Here is a 17,275-nt window from a genome sequence, read left to right on the forward strand (position 1 = left end):
ACGGCGACTGCGCGCGTTCACTGTACGTATTCGGTAAAGAGATAACGTCTGTAAACGATTTGGTGCTTTCAATTTGCCCAAGATTATTATTTTGACAATAAGAAACTTCCTTCATTTTAAGAGTAGATACAGAAACGTCCAGGAGGGCTACCGCATAGTGTTTTTGTTGAGCGCCGTAAGCAAAACCTATGAGGAGCGCACCGTGTGATCCCTCATACTACACAAGGGAGGCATTTTCAACAGATAGCGACTCCATAAGTCCTCGCCCCCAATATATGAGTAAACAGGGTGTCCCACCTATCATGCATTGCTTTTTGAGAAAGACAAGCCATTCTACGTGAAGATAACCAATTGCAATTTGTTCAGTCGATTAGCGCAGCCACCAGTCATTTTTGTTGTTGATGCCATTCAATTGATTAATTAATTGCACTTAGCAATCCTTTAATTACTGCTCTTAATGCCATGCTGTCAACAAGGAAATTGTAGGAAATGCAAATAAACATAGAGCTCACATGTAATCAGTCAGGTAATTTTGACCCGTTTGTATTTTCTGGCTGACAAAGAAGGGCCACAATAATGAAAAATATCCTGTGACTGACCATCCGTCCAAATCAAAAAGCAGCATCCTCAAACACACTCCACAGGAGTTAGTGGGTGATCAGTCGTGCCAGATAAAACACTAGCTTTGCCTCTAACTACCACTATATACAGTCGAACCTCCATATAACAGAGTTGTACTTGCAGCAAAAAACTTCATTAAATCACGAATTTATTTAATTCAAGGTTTTAAAGCTTCATCATTAAAAACAACTTCACTAACTCCCAGAGCATTTTTGGTGGATAGCATCTTGTTAATATTCCAGCACAACTTTTTGTTGGGCTAGTTGGTGCATGTTACTGAAGTACTAAAGCGCCAAACAGACACAAGAAGAGACACGGACGAGTGCTTACTGACAACTGGTGCTTTATTGATGGAAACACACAATATATATACACAAATTTGGCAGCGCAACTCGCGCATTGTCAAAAATCACATGATAAGCAGGCAAAAGGCGATAGAACGATTGTGAAAGTGACGTTCATGAAGATGACACGTGGTGTACAGGGCCAAACGACTATAAATTATAATGGTTACGTGATACACAAACACCGCCGTAAGGGAGTACCCCATAAAAACTAAAAGATAAAGAATTTTCACCAAGCGCAGGCAGCGCAGCAACATGCCCAGTTCTAACTAAAGGCTTCTAAAAAGGACACTTCACTTTTATACAGAATTTTTGATGGCTCGCTCATGCATTCAAGGCCCTTCCTTTTAATGTGGAAGGCTTCCTTCAGCTCACAGGCAACGCTGTCTTGATTTCTGTCCAGAACGATGGTATCTCTTAGGCGAGGCTTGCACCTGCACTCTTTGCAATGGATGGCCATATTGGAACCAGTTCCTTTCTCCTGTGAGCATTCGTGTTCTTTTAGCCTTTCATTTAAACACTGCCCCTTTTGTCCAATGTAAACCTTTTTGCATGAGAGCGGAATTTGATAAACTACCCCTTCCTTGCAACTGACAAGTTGATTGGTATGCTGGGTTCTGCAGGTCGCGCGTTCTGTTTTTTGGTTGTTAACGCGGGCGCACAATGTAGCAAGTTTTTGAGGGGCTGAGAAAACAACCGGGACTTTGAATTTACTCGCCACCTTTTTCAGGTTGTGAGCTACACGGTGAGAGTACGGTACGACTGCAGGTCTTAATCTCCTCGTTTGTTCTTGCGTGTTTTTTCTTGCTTTCCCTTTTATTTTCTGGAGCAGGCACTCTAGTACAGAACTTTGGACTGTCTGTGGAAACCCCGCCTCCTTTAGCCTTTCAATCTGCTGTTGGAAGCTGCTTCGTATGGCATGCTTACATGATTTCCTGGCAGCCGATTCCAATGCCCCTGTGGCTATCGCTCTTTTTACGATCTTAGAGCGGGCTGACTCATAAGACAAGAGCTTTTTTTGCGCTCGGGGTTGGTACTTCCAGTGCACTTCAGCTGCCAGGCTGAGCTCGAGGTCTAGTTATTGTTCTTTGGTAGTTCAAAGGTGTATTCTAAACCATGGCTATATTTCTTAAAAACATCTAGCATCTATTTGACAGATTCTTGGTGGCCTGGTGGATCCTGTCTGTTTAACACAATTAGGAAATCATCTACATATCTAAATACTCTCAAAACCTTCTGTTTGTCAAGCATGCTGTCCAAAACACTTTCAACGGCCGAAAGGAAAATGTTGCTTAAGATAGCGGCTACACAGGATCCTATACAGATGCCCTTCTTCTGAACATAAACCCTATCATCAAACTGAACTAGCGTGGAACTAAGATAAAACTTCAGAAGCCTAATGAAATTTTCAACTGACATGCCCAGAAAATTCTGAAACGGAATGGTGCCTTTCTTTTCAATACATGCCTGGACAGCTAAAAACAGTTCCTTGTGTGGAATAGAATAGAAAAGATCCTTAACATAGACTACCGGGACAAGTGCTGGGACAAAATCCTGGGACAAGTGCAAGTCACGGAGGAAATAAAAAACGTGCTGGTGAAGGGACCGAAGTTCAGCCTCGAACCTGAAAGTGCAGCACATGAACTACTTTCTTTGAATAGGCGTGTTGCCAAGAAGGTGTCACCTGAAGACCAGGAAAGGTGCCTACTGGAAGGAGTAGACGCACGAAAACAGCAATTTTCTCAGCCGCGCACGAAAACAGACCTTCGTTCATTTTGGGGCTTGTGGGGTACTATCAACGGTACATTCCGAATTACTCGCAGATGGCAAGTCCATTAACGGACGCCCTCCAAAAGGGAGCACCGAGTAATGTGCACTGGGATAAGGACAAAGAGAATGCTTTGCAAAGTTTGAAAACGCTATTGGTTTCTCGTCCTGTGCTTCACGTGCCAGACTACACAAAGGAATTCATAGTTCAATGTGACGCAAGCGACAGAGGTATGGGCGTGGTACTTAGGTCAGCGATGATAACGAGGAGCATCCTATCCTCTATGCCAGCCGTAAACTAGATGTAAGAGAGGAAGCCTACAGCGCTTCAGAGAAGGAATGCGCTTGTTTAGTTTGGGCCGCCCAGAAGTTGTCGTGTTCCTTGTACGGAGCGAAGTTCATCTTCGAGACCGACCACTGTCCTCTGACGTGGCTCAATCAAATGTCACACAAAAATGGCCGCTTGCTCCAATGGAGCCTCACTCTCCAAGAGTACAACTTCTTCGTTAGATATAAGAAGGAAAAGTTGCATAGCAATGCGGATTGTTTGAGCAGGCTAATTTGAATTCTGCGTTTGAAGGTCGCGCCTAAATTTTAGGATTACTAGTGTTAATTTTTGTAAGCCAAGAAGATTTAATCTCATTTAGCAGGATTCTCTCCATGACTGCTGAATTTGTCAGCACGAAATTGCTTCAGAAATTGGCATAGCAAAATGCAGCATTTTTTTTTTGTTTCTCCACTTCTTTTTTCGAAGCCTAGCGAGTCTAAAGTGAAAGCCAATGTACGTCATCTCGGCGCAGAGCCATGTTGTGGGGTTCATTTTGCAGTTGCCTGTCCTTGTTGGATGTTTTGGGGCGTTGACATCATTGCACAAGTGGTTACTGCGAACCAAAACATCACCCCCTGGCCACCAGCCGTTCTCTTCCTGCCCAGTGGTTATCTACGCTAGACAGTCGAGATTTTCCGGGCCATGGAGGTGCTGTTAAGAACGGCCAGCTGCAGTGCAAGTTTGCCAGCCAGTTATGCCAGCGGTGGCAACCTCATCTTGGAATGCCGCCGCCAACCTCTAGCCACGGCGTGACTAAGTCGACTTTGTGTCGGTAACAATACGCGCATCCTCCACTCTGCGTCGCTTCAGCTAGGATGCGTTGTGACTGAAGGAGTTCGACGAAGCAGGCTTTGTGCGCAACACGACAACACGGACCTGATCTCCTACGGGCGGGGGAGTTCCCACGGGAATGCTGACGGAGGCTCCTTCCCACGCACTCACCAAGACACAAGACAATGCGCTACCCGGAACGGCTCCGAGTTCTACGAAATTCGTGTGGTGTCGGTTTCGGACTGTGAACATGTGTGTGTGTGCATGTGTGAGTGTAAACTGTCCTGCGGAGAGGCGGCTAGTTTGCGATGACTAAACGAACATTCGCGTCACCTTGTATCGCGGGAGGACCGAGTGTTTAAGAACTGCTGTTGTGCGGATGCTCGACACATTTTTCTTAAGCAGTCATGTTGGACTGAGACTCTCTCTCAAGCAGTCATGTTAGGCTGATGTACTTTCTCAAACAGTCATGTTAGACTGATATAAATACTGTAAATAAACCCATATTCCTCGTTCTCAATGAGAAGCAGTCCTTCCCTTCACCAACGTCCTCAGCGTGGACAAGTTGGACGACGGCATGGGCCAGCTACCTTCGAATTCATGCCGGGCTCCAATCTTGACAACAGATCCCGAGCGATGGGATTGAGCCCCCAATCCTGACACCACCAACACTATGTGCATGTGAACAGCAAAATGCGTGTGAAGGCACCAACCATTTCAGCTTGCGCTTTGCATTTTCCACAGAGATTACCTCCAAGATACGGCACACGGCCCACGCATGGATGCGCGCGAGGAGGAGATGGCAAATAGGCACGTGTTCCTGCCCGGCCCTACCTTCACTTGCCTGAACACATTAGTACGTTCACTTCCTCTTTATCCCTCTTGCACACAAAGAATCGCTGGCTCTCGTGTTTCTCCTGACACTGCGAGCTGCCACACGCCCCACGGCCTCCACAAGTTGTTTAGCAATGCGACTAACAGCGCAGCAGTGTTTCCTGCCCACTGTGTCATGTACAACGGTGTTGCAGCTCAAACTTTTCACACGGAAGGACGCTCGGTAACATTTGCCTCGGCCAACTTTTTGATTGCTTTATAGGCCTGCAAAGAAACGCTGCGAACATGCACAACGAGCACCACAGTGTTGAAGCACAAAAAACTGAATGTTCACGGTGTTCATACGCTTGCAAGTAACCTACATTCATGAACTTCACTCCAATTTTTTTTTGCTAGATTTACTAGCCATACAGTCTCCAATAACATGATTGAAATGGCTGAAAACTTCATTAATTCAAAACTTGGTCGCAAAATGACTTCGTTAAGTGACGAAAAAAAATACAGGAATTTCAACGTAATTTTGTTACATTGTAAACTTTTTTTAATGCAAGCCGATTTTTTTAAAGTCACCTGTGGCATTTCGCACAAATCTACTTATTGAGCTGGAATGCTCGAAGAGGTATACACTACTTACACTGGCAATCAATACACATAATTGACCAATGAACAAAATTTTTGCCTTTTTAACTAATTACTTTAGCACACATATTCTCACGTAGTAGTGACAGTGAATAATACAGCTGTAAAACTGTGAAAGGCAAAACTAACTTTTTATTGGGCAAACTTGTGCCCACAAAAGCAAGTTAGACTCGAAGCACAGCAACAGCAGCGAACATGGTAGGCGATCGTCGAAATCTGATCAGCAGGTCAAGCGCGTCAGCTTTTATACATGAGCCATCGAACATTTCAGAGTAATCGCTGGTGCCCACGTGTCATCCAGAAAGTTCTACACCATTCGCATCGCGCCTTCATGCAATCAGATTGCACAAGGTTCGGCAACAACAGACAGCAGATAGAACCATCGATAACATTCTAGAAACTTCTGATATATGAGGCACGTCCTGCATTGAGCAATAACGTTTGTTAGACGGTGAAAAGTGCTCACTCAAAAAAGTTGAACAAGTCCACGCGTCAATATTGTCATAGACGAATTGAAGCCACTGATTTGATAAGGCACTTCCACTAAGAAAGAATTTTGAAACTAGCACCAGTTTTGAGGCCTCTCCTTCAATAGAAACAAAACATAAGGCGGATCAATTCAATCACTTCTTCCAGTCGATTTTTACAATCGATAATGGACTAGTGCAACATTCCCCAAATATCTAATCTACCAAAAATAATTTACTAGAAACACCCGAAATAATCGACATAGATATACTGTGTACGCTATAAAACTTTGATGAAAAAAAGTACTGTGACACAGACGAGATATCAAACGCTTTTCTCAAACGATATGCAGAACCAGTTAGTAAGTATCCTCACTTGTTATTCACAAAATCTATACAGGATTCACAGATTCCTTTCAAATGGAAGGTCACAAAAATAATCCCAGTGCATAAATCCAGTGACAAGATGATCCCATCAAACTACCGGCCCATTTTCCTGACGTGTACTAGCTGTAAAATACTCGAGCATATCGTCCTCAAATTCATTAGAGTTCATCGAAGACAATGATCTGCTACACTCCAACCAACACGGTTTTCGGAGTGGCCTATCAACCGTAATGCAACTTGTCAAGATAATGCATGACTTGGCCCAGGGTATTAACGAACACTCCCAAATCGACGTAATTTTTATGGATTTCTCAAAGGCATTTGATCAAGTTTCCCATGAAAAGCTAGTTTTCCAGCTGGTCTGCAAGCTTGGGGATGGGCCAGTGACTCGATGGATATGAAGCTATTTGTCTGGCCGTCAACAATTTGTTCAATGCAGCGATCATGTTTCTGACACATTAGATGTCACATCCGGTATGCCCCAGGGATCCGTCTTGCCACCAATATTATTATTGTTGTTTATAAATGGCAGTCAACATTAACACAAATATTGGGCTATTCGCAGACGACTGCATACTGTATAAAGAGGTTAAAAGCTAGTGAACAAATTGAGCTGAACGTTATCGTGAATGAAGTAGTATGTTCTAGCTCTAACTGGCAAATTGTGATTAATTCAGACAAAATAGTTGCAATGTCAATAACGAAAATGAAAACAAGCTTAGCATTTCCTTATGGCTTTAATAATGTTACGCTCCGAAATGTAAGCCGGTACAAATATTTTGGTGTAATAACTTCTGATCTCAGTTGGACAAATCACACAGAAGCTATAACCGCGAAAGCTATGAAAAAAAAAATTTTTTTCCCTATGCGGACGCTGCGGCACGCTGACCATGACACTAAGCTTTTAGCATACACCACACTTGTCGGACCGATTCTAGAATATGCCAACATAATCTGGTTCCCTTTCACAAGTAGCAGTATCAGCATGCTTGACAGCGTGCAGCGCAAAGCGATTAGATTTATTTTTGACCACTATCAACGCCTTGATTCCCCGACAGAATTGCTATGCTGACCAGGTTTTCCCTCACCCCAAAGTCGAGCTAAAATTCACCGCCTGAAGTTCTTACATATGCTACTGCACAACTATTTTAAAATAGACCACACAAGATACGTCGAAACTAAACAAACACGGCACCTAGGTCATATGCATGATCTCACACTCCTAGAATATTCATGCTACAATACATTCTATTATTCTTTTCTCCCTAGATGCATTCGGGAATGGAATACTCTTGACCAACTAGCAGCCGGACAGCAAAGAATTGATGATTTCCTTGAGCTGTTACATAGCTCACTATACGTACTCATCAGCCTGATGTCATAGTATTTGTTTGTATTCTCCATATGATCATTTCCTTTTTCTATTAGCGTGCTTGTAAATATTCATATTCATACTTACCGTTGTACATATATTCCTTTCTTCCTATTTGTACTTGTTCAGCAAATTTGCCCCTGACAATTACTATAATTGTAACTGCTTATGTGTCAACCTGTTTTCTTTCTGTACCCCGCTCCTGTAATAACACTGTCAAAGGGTTGACAGTATGTTGAAATTAATAAATAAATAAATATCACTGAAGCACAGAGTCACAGGACCGAGCACAGAAATAGTTCAAAGAAGAGACGCACATAGGAAAAATAACAAGACCTTACTGGCATTTCGGCCACAGGACTGGCCGAGCCATCAATTTCAATGAAGGCACTCCCCGTAGCCAAATCGTCAGTGAAGTCGTTATTTTTCCTATGCGCTCCTATTCCTTGAACTATACAGGCAGCACTCCCAGCGAATTTTAGCCAGAGTTTTAAAAAATGTGAATGCCACGTAGCTGGACAGAACCAAGGTAATGTTTGCTGTTGCTTCATCATCATCATCATCAGCCTGGTTACGCCCACTGCAGGGCAAACGCCTCTCCCATACTTCTCCAACTACCCCGGTCATGTACTAATTGTGGCCATGTTGTCCGTCCAAACTTCCTAATCTCATCTGCCCACCTAACTTTCTGTCGCCCCCTGCTACACTTCCTTTCCCTTGGAATCCAGTCTGTAACCCTTAATGACCATCGGTTATCTTCCCTCCTCATTTCATGTCCTGCCCATGCCCATTTCTTTTTCTTGATTTCAACTAAGATGCCATTAACTCGCGTTTGTTCCCTCACCCAATCTACTCTTTTCTTATCCCTTAACGTTACACCCATCATTCTTCTTTCCATAGCTCGTTGCGTCGTCCTCAATTTAGGTAGAGCCCTTTTCGTAAGCCTCCAGGTTTCTGCCCCGTACGTGAGTACTGGTAAGACACAGCTGCTATACACTTTTCTCTTGAGAGATAATGGCAACCTGCTGTTCATGATCTGAGAATGCCTGCTGTTGCTTGGAGATACTCAAATTATTGTTTTCAATCTGTCTAATTAGATAATTAGTATGCATTAATTAATGAACTTCTCAAATATTATAGCTTGAGTAATGTGTCAATGATAAAATTGTAGAGCAACATGAAAACCCCCAATACAGATTACTGTTGCTCAATACGTGCTACATAAATACAATACAATACATAAAAGTGTTTTTCTGAGCATGAAAGAAGCTCACGAATACACGGAAGTGCCTCGAGTGGCTGGGTGCACAGCAATTTTGCGTGCATTTGCGGGCTCTTTCCCGCTAGGAAAAACACTTTTATATAGCATTTATTGAGCAACAGTAATCTGTATTGGGTGCGTTTCATGTTGCTCTACAATTTTCTGACTGACACTTTTCACCTAATTATAATAATTGAGGCGGTGATTAATTAATTCAGACTACTTATCTAATTAGGTCGAATGAAAAATTAATTGGAGTATCTCCAAGCGATAGCAAACAACATTACCTTGGTTCTGGCCAGCTACGTGGCGCTCACATACTATTAAAGCCCCCCTGAAACGGTTCGGACAAATTTTGTAGACGCGTAGGGTGCAGCTTAAGTAGGACATTCGCACCACAATTTAAATGAAGCGTTATGTATTAATGGAGCTGCAAGCGATTACAAGTTACCCTCCTCCCCATCCATGCTTTCCCTCCTCAACTCGTTTGCCGAGCGATTGGGGCAAAGCTCCGCCTTCACTGGTCCTGCATCACGATGCGACGTCACATCGTCCATTTCCGGTTGTATTGGAGCCTGCCCCTGCCCGCGAGAAACCTCTCCGCTAGCCGTTTGGCTGTTGACCCCAAGCGAGAGTTATCGAAGCAGCGTGCGTTGTGAACATTCCGTCGTAGCGCCGAATGTGTCTGGTATTCCGGTAATAACACACTACCTGAATATTTTGACGAAATGATGGAGGCATAAACTCTAGTTGATGAAGGAACTTTAGCGTAGACGTACGTGAGCTGCCTGATCGGTCTCCACGGTCCAGCCACCTGCTGGCGCAGAGCTTAACCAGCCAAAGAAAGAGCTAATATTGCTCTAACCAAGTGTAAACCATTTTAAACAATTACAAAAACAATGTGTTAACGATTACACTACAGCGAAAAATTTACATTAGCAGCAAAGAAAATTACATTTTGTTACTGCTACTGTGTGTGGTTGAGCTCTATGCCACCAGGTGGCTGCACCGTGCAGACCATTATCATTTGCGCTTCTGTTCATCCCCTGAAACCACATGCAAGGGGACACGGCCAGGTCCTGTCCCCTTGCACTTGCGTTTACCCTAATACCGGACTCGCAAAATGCTCATCATCATCAGCCTGGTTACGCCCACTGCAGGGCAAAGGCCTCTCCCTTATTTCTCCAACAACCCCGGTCATGTACTAATTGTGGCCACGCCGTCCCTGCAAACTTCTTAATCTCATCCGCCCACCTAACTTTCTGCCGCCCCCTGCTACGCTTCTCTTCCTTTGGGATCCAGTTCATAACCCTTAATGACCATCGGTTATCTTCCCTCCTCATTACATGTCCTGCCTATGCCCATTTCTTTTTCTTGATTTCAACTAAGATGTCATTACCTCGCGTTTGTTCCCTCACCCAATCTGCTCTTTTCTTATCCCTTAACGTTACACCCATCATTCTTCTTTCCATACCTCGTGGCGTCGTCATCAATTTGAGTAGAGCTCTTTTCGTAAGCCTCCAGGTTTCTGCCCCGTAGGTGAGTACTGGTAAGACACAGCTGTTATACACTTTTCTCTTGAGGGATAATGGTAACCTGCTGTTCATGATCTGAGAATGCCTGCCAAAGGCACCCCAGCCCTTTCTTATTCTCCTGATTATTTCCGTCTCATGATCCGAATCCGCCGTCACTACCTGCCCCAAGTAGGTGTATTCCCTTACGACTTCCAGTGCCTCGCTGCCTATCGTAAATTGCTGTTCTCTTCCGAGACTGTTAAACATTACTTTAGCTTTCTGCAGATTAATTTTTAGACCCACTCTTCTGCTTTGCCTCTCCAGGTCAGTGAGCATGCATTGCAATTGGTCCCCTGAGTTACTAAGCAAGGCAATATCATCAGCAAATCGCAAGTTACTAAGGTACTCTCCATTAACTTTTATCCCCAATTCTTCCCAATCCAGGTCTCTGAATACCTCCTGTAAACATGCTGTGAATAGCATTGATAAGATCGTATCCCCCTGCCTGACGCCTTTATTTATTGGGATTTTGTTGTTTTCTTTATGGAGGACTACGGTGGCTGTGGAGCCGCTATAGATATCTTTCAGTATTTTTACATACGGCTCGTCTACACCCTGATTCCGTAATGCCTCCAAGACTGCTGAGGTTTCGACAGAATCAAACGCTTTCTTGTAATCAATGAAAGCTATATATAAGGGTTGGTTATATTCCGCAGATTTCCCTGTCACCTGATTGATAGTGTGAATATGATCTATTGTTGAGTAGCCTTTACGGAATCCTGCCTGGTCCTTTGCTTGACAGAAGTCTAAGGTGTTCCCGATTCTATTTGCGATTACCTTAGTAAAAAGTTTGTAGGCAACGTACAGTAAGCTGATCGGTCTATAATTTTTCAAGTCTTTGGCGTCTCCTTTCTTATGAATTAGGATTATGTTAGCATTCTTCCAAGATTCCGGTATGCTCGAGGTCATGAGGCATTGCGTATACAGCGTGGCTAGTTTCTCTAGAACAATCTGTCCACCATCCTTCAACAAATCTGCTGTTACCTGATCCTCCCCAGCTGCCTTCCCCCTTTGCATATCTCCCAAGGCTTTCTTTACTTCTTCCGGCGTTACCTTTGGGATTTCGAATTCCTCTAGACTATTTTCCCTTCTATTATAGTCGTGGGTGCCACTGGTACTGTATAAATCTCTATAGAACTCCTCAGCCACTTGAACTATCTCATCCATATTAGTAATGATATTGCCGGCTTTGTCTCTTAACGCATACATCTGATTCTTGCCGATTCCTAGTTTCTTCTTCACTGTTTTTAGGCTTCCTCCGTTCCTGAGAGCATGTTCAATTCTATCCATATTATACTTCCTTATGTCAGCTGTCTTACGCTCGTTGATTAACTTCGAAAGTTCTGCCAGTTCTATTCTAGCTGTAGGGTTAGAGGCTTTCTTTCATACATTGGCGTTTCTTGATGAGATCTTTCGTCTCCTGCGATAGTTTGCTTGTATCCTGCCTAATGGAGTTACCGACTTCCATTGCACACTCCTTAATGATGCCCACAAGATTGTCGTTCATTGTTTCAACACTAAGGTCCTCTTCCTGAGTTAAAGCTGAATACCTGTTCTGTAGCTTGATCTGGAATTCTTCTATTTTCCCTCTTACCGCTAACTCATTAATCGGCTTCTTATGTACTAGTTTCTTTCGTTCCCTCCTAAGGTCCAGGCTAATTCGAGTTCTTACCATCCTGTGGTCACTGCAGCGCACTTTGCCGAGTACGTCCACATCTTGTATGATGCCAGGGTTAGCGCAGAGTATGAAGTCTATTTCATTTCTAGTCTCGCCGTTCGGGCTCCTCCCCGTCCACTTTCGGCTATCCCGCTTGCGGAAGAAGGTATTCATTATCCTCATATTATTCTGTTCTGCAAACTCTACTAATAATTCTCCTCTGCTATTCCTAGAGCCTATGCCATATTCCCCCACTGCCTTGTCTCCAGCCTGCTTCTTGTCTACCTTGGCATTAAAGTCGTCCATTAGTATAGTGTATTTGGTTTTCACCAAATACACTATATTGGTTTCACACTAATACACTAATTGGTTTCACGCAAAACGCTATTGCGTTAGTAATCTTCCGGTGTAAAGCGACGGCCGCAATCACACAAATCCTGGCGCCAATCGGATAACGGCAGTCCGAAGGGCTGCAGCCAGTCTGCTCGCCTACTGGCTTGAAGAGGGACACAATGTCGCACCTTGACATATTGCCAGTCGTTCGTTTGCAGTCCGCAACGCAACGAAGTCGAATCATAGTGCTCGCGAAAACACAAACCGACACTGACGGTGGAGCTCTTGTCAAAGACAGAGCACGTTGTAACACACGCAGATGACACTTGTTGTGTGCCGGAAGTGCTTAAGTGTACTGAAAAATTGTTCTTGTGCATTCTCTTCATGTTACTTTCTTGTTATAAAAACAAATTAACTAACATTCCAACTATTACGAACATCATTTGTTTACCATAAAGTTCGAAAATTTATTGATCACGCGCCCTGGTCAGCCAATCAGATAGCTCGCCCCACTGACGTCATATGGTAGGGGCGGCTTAATATTCCGCCAAGCAGTATGCTGCGATCGGCAGCGATGTGCATTTTGAAAGCCTCATAATAAATTACACGCTTTACGCGGAGCACTTAGATGTGTCAATTAATGATGAGAAAGACCTACTCTAACGACTCAGTACGTTTGTAGAAAATCGTCAAAATCGTTTCAGGGTCCCTTTAAACTCTGGCTAAAGTTAGTTAAGACACCCTGTATATGTGAAACACTTCCCACTGTTAAACGGTTGCGAGTGTAGCGCTTGTCCCTCCTTTTCTTCTTGCGTGAGTTGTCTTTTTGTCTGCACTAATTTTCCACATTAGCTGTTATCTTTGAATATGGAAGGCACTTTTTTTTTTTTGACGATACAGCTTGTTTTGGCAACAGCACAATTTCAATCATTAAACTGGAGTGCTTGAAGAGGCAGGCATTACTTGTGCAAGAAATAAAAATGCATATCGTATTTACTCGATCGTAACAAAAATTTTTTTATGATTGCCGTTGCTTGAACCGTGCCCTCGCGTTACATTTGAATAAAGGTAAAATTTACTATTTTAAAACACACATTCTAAATTCCATGGTATTTATTATGTTCGCAACCTGTACCTTTATGTCTCAATTCAATCCATAGACAAGTCACCCGAAGTTGGAATGCCATATTCAGACCAAGGAGCCACAGAACTGGAATTTCTGATAGCTAAGGCAATGTCAAATGTTGCTCAGAGTGAGCCTGCTTGCACAGACAGCAACTGTCAGCAACTGACAGTCCTGTCTCCATCTTCTCTTCACATTTCGGTGACAGTTTACATTGGTGGTTACATCCCCTGTGTAATAAATAGAGAACAAATGTTTAGGCACCCATAACAGGCACTAAAGCATTCGTTCAGCCAAATATACCAAATACTGTTTTTCGTGTATGTATAGGCTGTATTAACCCTTTGACCATCACTGATATACCAGTACATTTCCACGTTTCTGTCCCACCATGCTCCTTTTGTCAGATAGCAATGCCAGGACTGTGCCAATAGAGTATCTGCACTATCCTTGTCACTTTTTCACTTCTGCGCAATCAACAATTAACCATTGTGTTCATTTTATATCCGAGAAAAAAACAGATGCTGAAAGATGCGGAATTAAGAACTTCCATTGTGCATCTAAGAATAGATTATGATTTTTTTAAGGAATACAGCCAGCTAAACCCCTATTTTCTCATGTTCCTATTATTTTCTTGATGAAATACAATAAGTGAAGTTGTGAAAGTTACGAGATTTATCTAAAATCTAGTGTGACTATATACCATGAGAAAAGTTGGGAAAGCAGTGACGAAGAAGCGCCATTTTAAGATTTTAAAGTTTCATGTTATGCCTCTTTTTCATTGAGTAATTTCATTTTGCATGCAGAAAATAAATGCCCAACACCCATCAGATTTAAAGGCAAATACTTGTACTTCTGAATGTCGAATGATTCAATGCCCTTTATGCTCTTTGCAGATGCATAATGTTTACTGTTCAGATCGGTCGACAGATCTTGCAGCACGGAAAGCTCCAGAATTTTGTCTGAGACATACTAAATGTTTTGAATTAACGCTATCAGAAACAGGTCCACTGGGGAAGGCGGCAGACTTTTCTTGAACATCCAAGATGAGCCCTACATTGTGGATCATATTTGTGCCCGAGCATTCAAGTTCCTTGATCACACAAGATCACATAAGTATGCTAAGTCACTTTCAAGTGTATCGTGGCATTGAAAAGTTTGAGCCATTCTCACAGCAATGCTCTCATCCTCCGTGAAGCAGGTAACAACAGCCTTTACACCAATACCACCAAAGTGTTTGTGATAATAACGGACTGCTTTCAGTCAAGTTCCTCTGCTTTCTTTTTATATACTAATGACCACACACTACAGACCACCACAGGGTCAAAGCAGGACACACACATCAGAGTAAAGGACCTTATAATGATCAATGCAATGTATGGACAGACACATCACAGCAAAAAGTACAACTATCAACGTTATAGACATAATTATGCCAGAACCATGGGAAAGGCATTTGTAGGCACCAACATTAAATAAGCATTTATAGGCATAAAAAGGTGGCACTAAAATGTATCTAACCCATAGTTCATGCTTTTATGCTAAATAGACACAATAAGGACGTAAAGATATAATGTATGGAAACGAGCCTTTTACCTATAGTTCTGGTCTCTAGCAATAACCAGTAAGCTGCAACAGATCCATACTTGTACATAGTGAATTACTTGTAATCTATTAGTAATTTTGTATTTGATTTATTAGTCTTTCTACATGGTAACACTGACTGTAATTGAATTAGCTTTTTTCAATGACTATAAGATATAACCAGATGCTGTATTGATGAGACAAGCTTTAACACAGTTTTCAGAACTTGAATTAGGCAGGGGCTACAGCAGAAAGCTCGCAGTTGTGCCATGCACTGATGTGCATGTTCAAACAGGCACACCCAGGCAAATCAGCACTGGATAACTTTCAAAATCCACCAGATGCTGCAATTGTAGCAGTGCTGCTATGACACCATTGTGATGGCCACTCTGAGCAGTACTGCCATGAAATCACCCACAGAGTATTTTTCAACTTTTCAATGGCCCTACCGTGGGAGCACATTCAAGCAACAATAAAGCACTGTACTAATTCACCAAGGACCCAGCCACGAGTATTGGGTGGGTTCATACGTTGCAACCCTGCCCTTCACTCCAGCGGGCAGACTGAGTCAGTTTTCAGTCTCAATGCTGATGTTCTCACCAGAAAATGAGATGAGTGACAAAAATGTTGAAAGAAAATTTTTATTCAAAATCAAGGTGTGACTGGCCACAGTGCTGGATTGGGGGGGGGGGGGGGAGGAGGGGGGCAAGGGGGCTGCAGCCCAGGGCCTCACCTCGGACAGTAGGAGAAGGGGGCCCATTTATTCTAACCTGCTTAGTATATGGAACCATGGGCAACTGAACTTCGAGCAACATGTATGAAGCGAGAAAACCAGAATGAGCAGACGGGGCCCCCCGCCTAATGTAACAGCATGCGTTTAGCCTGATCATTTAGGGAGAGCTTGTTGAGCTGCAAAAACAGGAATCCGCCGCCACCACAGCGGGGCCCTCTTTCTTACGAAGCGAGGTGCATTTGCTTGGAAGAGTTTTCGTGGTTTCCTGTCAGTCCGTCTGTCCAGTGCTGTCTGGAGAGAAGGGGCAAGGGGGAAACACCTAAAACATGTAATGGGGGATCAGGACCTAAATCTCTCTTGCCCCTTGTCACCACCACGCCACTCTCCACCTCTCAAATAGTACCACCGCAGTCCTTCTCATAGAAAGGATGTGCTGCAGTACACAACAGTGCCTCCCATTCGACTTTTCTTTACGGGGATGGTAATTTGGGCAGCGGAGGATGAGTCCGATAGCAGATGATGATGAGCCAGATGGCAGACTCCAGGCAGGAAAGGAAAGAAGACATCACACATGCTTTTGTCCGTGTGCCATAGGGCATGGAATGTTCACTGTTCGGGCTGGGATTGTGGAAGAGTAAAGGGGGAAGTTGGAGAGCTGGACACAAAGGCCTGTCTCCAGGGCCCATTCCTTTCCTGCCTATTGGCTGCGCACCCTCGCACGCGCTTGACAGAAAAAGTAGGTCAGACTGGCCGCCGAACTTTCCAGAAAGAAGTAGAAAAAGATGACTCCTAGGTGACGGAGGGCGCATGGCTTGCCCGCCCTAACTTGAGCAGCACAACTGACAAGGAGCTGGTTAAGCATCTTGTCACAGAGACCGCTTACTGGACAGAGGTGTTGATGCGCTTAGTTGTTGTAGTTAAACTTCTAGCTGAGCGCAACCTAGCGTTTAGAGGCAGTGAGGAGATTTTTGGTTCACCAAGAAATGGCAATTATATGGGAGTGCTTGAGGCCATTGCCAAGTTTGATCCCTTTCTGGAGGAGCACATCAAACACTACGGGAACAAAGGAAAAGGTCACCCATCATATCTGTCAAAACCATTTGTGATGTATTTATCGAGCATATGGCAAAGGCTGTCCAGGAACATCTTGTTGACGAAGTGAAACGCGCAAAATACTTCTCTTTAATTGTTGATTCGACTCCAGACCTTACTCACTTTGATCAGTTGTCAGTTGTTTAACTATACTATTTAAATGGAAAAGTGTACGAACACTTTCTTGGATTTGTTCCAATTAAATTGCATACCAGCTTGTATCTTTTCGATACCATGATGTCCCTCTTGACGACCAATGGCATCTCAATTGACGACTGTAGGGGCCAAGCTTATGATAATGCGAGTAATATGTCAGTAAAATATAGAGGACTGCAAGCTCAAATCAAACGCCTGAACGAAGTGGCAGTCTATGTTCCGTGTGCTAGTC

The 17,275-nt window shown here is 43.5% G+C and overlaps 1 protein-coding gene across 3 annotated transcripts in view; it reads right to left on the reverse strand.

Moving 5' to 3' along the window:
* The window catches only part of mRpL20 (mitochondrial ribosomal protein L20), a 73,145-nt gene that overhangs the window by 52,112 nt on the left and 3,758 nt on the right, over positions 1–17,275 (reverse strand). The window lies entirely within an intron of this gene.

This window comes from Dermacentor albipictus, chromosome 2 (assembly GCF_038994185.2).
Source record: "Dermacentor albipictus isolate Rhodes 1998 colony chromosome 2, USDA_Dalb.pri_finalv2, whole genome shotgun sequence".
NCBI classification, from domain to species: Eukaryota; Metazoa; Arthropoda; class Arachnida; order Ixodida; family Ixodidae; genus Dermacentor; species Dermacentor albipictus.